An 8089-nucleotide genomic window follows, 5' to 3' on the forward strand; every position below is an offset into this window, starting at 1 on the left:
ACAAATTTGATTTGAATGTATGCTATAAAGATAAACTCACAGGTACATGCCTCTAGTGACAGACCCATGACCCTCCCTCAGCTATCAAATCCTTACAGTCATCTGTCTATGTCTGCTCAGGAACTCCTACAACCCAAACCAGCATAGCATCTAGTAACTGTAGGGAGTGGACACTTTTGGATACATTACCTGATTTTTCAAATCTGAAAATAACAGCAGTATGAAGTCTCAGAATGACCTCCAAATCAGCATGTATAACAGGGCAGAGGGGTGGCAGTGTTATGTACAACGCTCATACACTCTCCTTTCTCCTGCACCTCAGCTTAAGTCTTTGCTGAAGCACAGTGTTTTCCCTTTTCAGATTTTTCAGAAAGTATGACACAGAATTACCCTCTGGGCTATGTACATAAAATGCTGATACGATACGTAGGTGTTAGTACTTCCCAGTCAACTTCAAAGAGAGACTAAAATACAGTTTCTTAGTAAAACAAATATGTAATGCACAGAAAACATATATTTTAAATACTGTGAACAACTTTTAAACAAAAGTTTCTAAGAAATAAATCGACTGGTCTTCCTTCTACTGACTTTGCCCACATTGTTTCTGTTACATATATTTAACTATAAGGCTCCAACCTAACACTTACAGCTCTACATTCCTATGATTCTCTGTGGATTACAAGTACAATCTTCATTGTGTGGCACAAGAGCACTACATCCCAATATCAGACAAGGAAGTCACTGAATTCTCTCTGTGGTAATGAAGAAGCAAAGGTAAGATCCTCAACACCACTCCCCCCAGCACCCCCCATCACAAGCTCCTTTATGCTGGGTAAAAGTGCTGGGGTGGTGTACACGGGCACAAAAAGCCCTGTAACTGGCTGGGGGAAGATTCCTCTAGCTCAGTCCTGGTAGACAACACTGTAAAGCTTTCTTCTGGGAATCCCGCACAAGCCCTAGGAGGTGGGGTGCAGCTATATGCTTGTCAGGAATGGGGCCAGAGCACACAGTGCTCCAGAGATTCAGGCAGCGCTATGGCCCATAGTGGAAACTGCTTGCCTTGTTGAAACTTAGGACATCCTCAGCTTCCCCTGGGGGTGATATAAATAGAACATGTGACAGTGTGTATTTTATTCCACCACTCGGTACTACGGTGACCCTATCACTTGAGGGTGTATGCGGTGCAGCACACTGCACATATTCCCATGCCTTGTCCATAATGTGAACCTCATCTCTGTAGGCACTGCTGCTACTTGACTCATTTGGACTCAAATAAATGTCCATAAAAGCTTTGGGACAGGGAACCATCTTTTCTTTCATGTCCATACAGTGCCCAACACAATCACAGCACAGATCTTGATCTGCATGTCCGTGTGCCACTGCAATACCGATAACAACAACAACAAACAGAAATAAACACAACACAGGCAGGTCACCCAGTTTTCTCTTGGACTAAGGCACTTCCACAACATGCAGCAGTAATGCTATTAGAAAGACTATAGATAGAACAATAACAGGAGTGTGGCAGTACAAAAAAGGCTTTAGCTCACCTAGGTGAATGGTGATCCCTGCTGTTCCTCACCAGGAAGGAGATGCAAAGAGACACCAGGACTGAATGGAAATCTATGGTTTAAGGTGGGACACAGTATTTTAATGGCATATTCCAGCCTTGCAAAATTAAAGTTGCTCACTCACCTAGGAAAGTATTTCCTTTTTCAACATGAGCTCAGTAATCCCCAAGCTGTGGAATGGCTTCCCCCTTCTCTGTATATTTTTTCTGGAGTTTGCATGACCATTCCTGAATTTATTGAGGCCCCCCTGTTCAGCCGGGTGTGCAGTCCTGTGTCATGCCCTCTTCCCCCTAGAAATGTCATGCGATGGGGTGGGGGTATAAACACCACACTAGTTAACCAGGGTTAACCGGTGCCTGAGCCCATTTAGGCCCCTGTGTGGCACCTGGAGGGGTGTTAGGCATAATTGGTGATCAAACCCAACTGGGTCTTCATGAAAGAAGGAGCACAAGGCAGTGGAAAAGGGGTTAGAGAAGAAACCTGTGTGAGAAAGGTTTGGTATCAGACCTAGTGGGTCCTCAGATAGAAAGAAGTCTGGGAGGCTAGGGGCTGCAAAGTCTCGGCATGTTTTCTTGAGTTGTGGGAAGCTAGAGGCAATGAAGCCAAAGAGGCAGTGACAGTAAAGCTTAAGGGGTGCTTGGATTGAAGTTTGGAGGGGTAGGCTCCTGTGGCAGCCCCTGAGGAGGGAGTTTCCAGGGAGGAAGCTCTGTGAGGCCGAACTCTGAAATAAAAGCAAGAAGGAATTTTGCAGGCATGAGGCTGAGCCCCAGTAGGAAACCCTGAGGAAGGCGGCTGTGGGCCCGTAAGATTTCTTTGAATGGTTGACATTGAAGATCCTGGCTGAGGATCTGTGGGTCCTAATAACCGCTAGCCAGAGAAGCTGAAGACACTGGAACTTTAGGCATTGTTTTATGTAGACTTGAGAGTGGAGTACCCTGAAAGGTGTGTGGAACTAACACATGACCTGGCTGGACGCTGGAGGACTGAGTCATGAGAAGAAGTGGCCCACCACAGAACTAGCACAACTGTTGGCAAGGGGTGTTGGAGACAAAGGTGCTGCTACACCGTACCTAACCAGGAGGGCATGCATCTGCAGTAAGTCCAGTCTTCTACACATCACTAATCAAACACTGGTGGTAACTATAGAACATCTGAAATTCAGGGGTTAAAATGCAGTTGCTGACACACTGAGCTCCATCACTGTTAGTGGCTGCACCTATAATCTATCTTAATGTGGGCTTCATTTGTCAAGTGATAAGGCGGTTTAGCCATCCCAATAATAAACCAACAAAATAATCACAGTCCCTTCAGCAGTGTTTCTCTGTTTTAAATTAGAGAAGCTAGTCTCCAAGTCTTGCCAAGAAAACAAAGAGCTTCTGGGGGTAGGTGCTGACCATGAACCTTGCTATGCTTAACCTGGTTTCCCCATGGAAGAGACTTCTAGGATGCTGTATGTAGAGATTACACTATAGGTCCCACTTCATTTAAAGTGAAGACTGGAGACCTCAGTATGAAGGACTGGGTTGCTCAGAAAAGTTAGTGGAACACAGAGACTTTAATCTCTCACCTGTTGGTCTGAGTCCAGGCCAGGCTGGTGGTGGTGAAAAGCCGTCCCACATGATGGCCTTTTGCTGCTCCTGACTGTATGTGACCTGAATTTCCAGGCTGGAAGGATTACTTCTTAGTGGTCAGATGTCCACACCATTGTTGGTACAAATTGGTCCTCCTTGCTGTCATACAGAGATTAAAGGACAAGGGCTGTGGGCTACAGAGACTGAAACCCCCTTTTAGACACTATTACTGCATTGAATTACCTATTTTGGGGGGCAAGAGTGGTTGTCTCATATTTTTTGGTACCTTGGCATCTTCAGCTGCTGTCTTTCCCGCTGAGAATTGAGCTAGGAAGTAGAATTGTCAGAATTGGTGGGCTAATGACATAGAAGTAACACTGATAACTCACTTTCACACACATAATTATCTTTTCCCTAGGAAACTACAGCAGTTTGGCTTGTTTTTACTAGAGGATTAAACCTAGACTGTAAACTTTCTCTCTAGAGAAATTGAAAGTACTTGAGTTTTCACCCTCCATGTCTCCCATTGTTCACTGTTGTTCAGACCCACTCCTGTCTCTTACAGAGTAGGTGATTAATTGCATTCATTTCTTCTTCACAGAAGCCCAAGTTCATCACTACTCCTAAATTTCACAGAAAGCTCAGTGGAAACAGCAGCACTGAAGCATTTGTCTGTCTAGCAGCAAGAGGGTTAACTCAATGATTCTTAGGACTCTTCTTATGCACCAGAACACAAGAGGGGATGCTAGTAGATACATGAAAGTGTAGATTCACTCAATGATCTACTTTTGGGATTTTATTTTCTATGGGTTTCCAATGTGATTATTCCCTGTGGGGCAGGAAATGTGCTTACTAGAGAGGAACCACTGCCTGTTTGTCTAACTGGGGGTGCTGGATAAAAGGATGTTGCAGAACTTCTCTCAAGTGTACTGTAATTCTGGTCAACACCTTAAAATGGACCCCAAGGGCCCAGATAATTGTGTCTTTTGATAGTGTGATGAATGTTCAAATACCTCCTAAAATAGAGAGCCTGACAATAGATCTTACGGGATTTTTCACGGGAGACTGGGTGTTAGCCTAATCAACCTGCTGAAATTCCAGTTTGGGGAACTGCATTTTGCCAACCTAAATTCCCTCTTCCAAATTAAATTGTGCTATGCAGTGCTGATGTTGGCAGTTAAATTACGATGTTCCCACCCAAGGGTGGCTACATTTCACTAGTGGGGATAAGGATTCCTATGTACACACACTGTGCAGTATGAGTAAAGTTTGTAATGTTCTTTTGGGTCCACATCTATGGAATAACTTTTATTAAAAATTTGGCTATTAAAGGGAGATATGATAGTGTATAAAATCATGAATGGTGTGGAGAAAATGCATAAGGAAGTGTTGTTTACTCCTTTATGCAAGAACTGGAAATCACCTGATGAAACATTAGGCAGGAGGCTTAAAACTAACATAAGGAAGTGCTTCATCATACAACACACAATCAACATGTCGAACTTGTTGCCAGGGAATGTTGTGGAGGCCAAAAGTATAACTGGGTTCAAAATAGTATTACATAAGTTCAGGGAAGGTAGGCCCATCAATAGCTATTGGCCAAGATGGTCATGGACACAACAACATGCTTCGAATGTCCCTAACTCTGAGTGCCAGGGACTGGATGGATTACTCAATAATTGTCTTGTTCTGGTCATTCCCTCAAAGCATCTGGCACTGGCTGCTGTTGGAAGACAGGATGCTGGGCTAGATGGACCAGTAGTCTGACCCAGTGCATCTATTCTTATGTTCTTATCAAGATTGGTAGCTAATCCTCTGTCCTTGCAATACCATCAGGAAGCGCCAGGGGCGGATTAATGATTTTGCTGCCCCTAGGCCCTGAAATAATTGCCGCCCCGCCTGCCCCTGGCCCCGCCCTGACTCCACCCTTTCCACACCCCCATTCCAATCCCTTCCCCAAAGTCTCCGCCCCCTCCCTGCCCCTATTGAATCCCTTACCCAAATCCCCCCTGGCCCCACCTCTTCCCCCAGCGCGCCGTGTTCCCCCTCCTCCCCCATCTCTCCCTGCTCCGCGAAACAGCTGTTCCGTGGCGCAAGCTCTGGGAGGGAGGGGAGAGAGACAGGACGCGGCAGCGTGCTCGCGGAGGAGGCGGAGGCGAGCTGGAGTCGGGGGGGGGCAGGTAGGGGAGGGGAGCTTCTCCATGGGTGCTCAAATTTGCTGCCCTAGGTCTAGGGGATAATACACTGCTGGAAAGAGATTATTTCTAAAACCATAGACCATATACATGCCTAAACAAAGACTGAGACACTCTCCTATTTGGAAGGCTTACTTCAGAATGGTAGAGGCTAGAAATGTAGCTTAATATTAAAAAGTGAAGGTTCTTCAGAAGCTGAGAGAATCAGCCTCTAGACTCACCAGGAGAAGTTCACCTCACCAGTGGCAAGTGGGACTTTTCAAGGCCTGCTTGAATAGCTGATTAAGTTCTCAATCTTGTCACTTCCAAGGCCCTTGATCACTTTGTTGCCAGTTTCTGAATTCCTCTGCTGCTTCAGGACTAAGATAGCAACATAATGGGGAGCTCATGTCTTAATGCCAGGTGATAACAGGAGAAACAATCTCAACACCACTTATGCCATACAACCTATGAGTGCACTTGAACCTTTGTGAGCAGCATATACAAATTTACTGCTGACCAGCAGGGGGAGCTGGTTACCATATTCTGAAGTACCAAACCTATTTGCAGTCAGTAGCTCTGGTCTAACTGATGCTCACTGGGCTAGCTAATGGTTTGGCAACATGTCATGTTATAGCCCAGAATAATAACTGCTTTTCCTTGTTATCTGAGCACCCCTCGTACCAGATTTTCTTCTTTCTGCAAAGAGATGAACTAGCCTTGCAAGGTTTGACTGCGTAGATAGTTAACCACAAGCAAACGGAAATTCCAGACTCCCTTGAATCTAGAAGAATTTTTATCCTGGTTCACAGTAAAGTTTGGCAACAACTTTCCTTATTTCCTTTGTCATAGTCAATTTTAGGGTGACATTTTGCAAAAGTCTATTACGTTTAAATTAAAACTGCAATCAGTGTGAAAGTCTTACTCCTCCTCTGGAGTCTTGATAAAATGCTCTAATTATCGTAAAATTGAGAATTTAAAATAGCATCATGTCAGTATAAGAATCGTAGATTGTCAGGAAGTGCAGAAAGGGTTGTGTGTTCTTTTAACAAGTTTTTTTGTTAGCACATTTTTACTCAAATTATTTCTACACCTTTAGAAATAGGCTTGTTTGCCACAATATCCACTACTAGACTTCATCTTTATGTGGTATACATTTTCATACTTCCATGTACTGGAGAAATATAGGGTAATGCATATAGTCTGTAAATATAAGGGCAACTTTCTGGAAAGGCTAAAAAAAAAATTGAACTGCATTTACATTAGAGGTCTTGAGCTTTTGTGCTTGGAATAACAAAATGACCTGAAGAAGAGCTCCATGTAAGCTAGAAAGTTTGTTTTTTTTCACCAACAGAATTTGGTCCAGCAAAAGATATTACTTCAGCCACCTTGTCTCTCTCATATCCTGGGACCAATATGGATATACTACATTGCAAGCAAATTATTTAGTTTTTAAAAATGGTAACCACACATTTCCATAGTCCTCAGTGTGGAATGTGATTTGCTAATTTTGAAAATAGAGGGGTAACAGACAATAGAAGAGATTGAAGATGTCTTACTGAATCTGTGAAGTACAACTTTGTTCAAGATAATAACACACTATTCCAGGCAAGTGCAGCTGATGCATATATTTACCTGGAAGTACATTTTTTTTTTTTTGTTGACAGCATCCTGAATAGAAGTGGTGTTTCATATAGCATCCATTTTAGATCAGAGTTTTAATTAATTTTATTTATATATTAGGCAAATAATACCTACATTCCTACCTGAGTACAACTTTGCCCCAGCTACTGAAGTACCGACTACAAAACTCTTATCTTAACTTCCTGTGTTCTAACATAAATGTACCAATGACATGCCAAATGCTGGTATCAGTGTACCAACATGTCTATAGCAAATAAGCCAGGAACAGGGACACCTATCAAAATAAAATAAATATATGGAGATATACCTATCTCACAGAACTGGAAGGGACCCTGAAAGGTCATTGAGTCTGGCCCCCTGCCTTCACTAGCAGGACCAAATACTGATTTTGCCCTAGATCCCTAAGTGGCCTCCTCAAGGACTGAACTCATAACCCTGGGTTTAGCAGGCCAATGTGCAAACCACTGAGCTGTCCCCCCAAACAATGGAGATACTGGGGATTGAACCCAGGGCCTCATACATGCAAAGCATGCGCTCTACCACTGAGCTACATCCCCTTCCTTCCACATAACAATCCTGTATCAAACAATCTATATTTACTGCTATAATCTAGAATAGCCCTTTAAAATGCAAAGAAAGTTAAGTAATGTTAGATACTTAAACATAATCATAACATAACCCCAACTATACATATAAAATGATGGGGGTCTAAATTAGCTGTTACCACTCAAAAAAGAGATCTTGGAGTCATTGTGGATAGTTCTCTGAAAACATCCACTCAATGTGCAATCAAAAAAGCTAACAGAATGTTCGGAATCATTAAGAAAGGGATCGATAATAAGACAGAAAATATCATATTGCCTCTATATAAATCCATGGTAAGCCCACATCTTGAATACTGCCTGCGGATGTGGTTGCCCCATCTCAAAAAAGATATATTGGAATTAGAAAAGGTTCACAAAAGGGCAACAAAAATGATTAGGAGTATGGAACAGCTTCCTTATGAGGAGAGATTCATCAGACTGGGACTTTTCAGCTTGGAAAAGAGACGACTAAGTGAATTGGAACAAAAATTAAAAATTTTGAAACTTGCCAAAAGAAAATTACCATTCCACCCCTCAAAAAAATC

At 43.0% G+C, this 8089-nt stretch overlaps 1 non-coding gene across 1 annotated transcript; it reads right to left on the reverse strand.

Annotated features, from left to right (window-relative positions):
• Positions 1 to 7445: 7445 nt before the first annotated feature.
• TRNAA-UGC (transfer RNA alanine (anticodon UGC)) lies at positions 7446 to 7517 on the reverse strand. The gene has a single exon. It is a non-coding gene; the product is annotated as a tRNA-Ala (tRNA).
• Positions 7518 to 8089: the final 572 nt, after the last annotated feature.

Source organism: Malaclemys terrapin, chromosome 16 (genome assembly GCF_027887155.1).
Source record: "Malaclemys terrapin pileata isolate rMalTer1 chromosome 16, rMalTer1.hap1, whole genome shotgun sequence".
Classification (NCBI taxonomy): domain Eukaryota; kingdom Metazoa; phylum Chordata; order Testudines; family Emydidae; genus Malaclemys; species Malaclemys terrapin.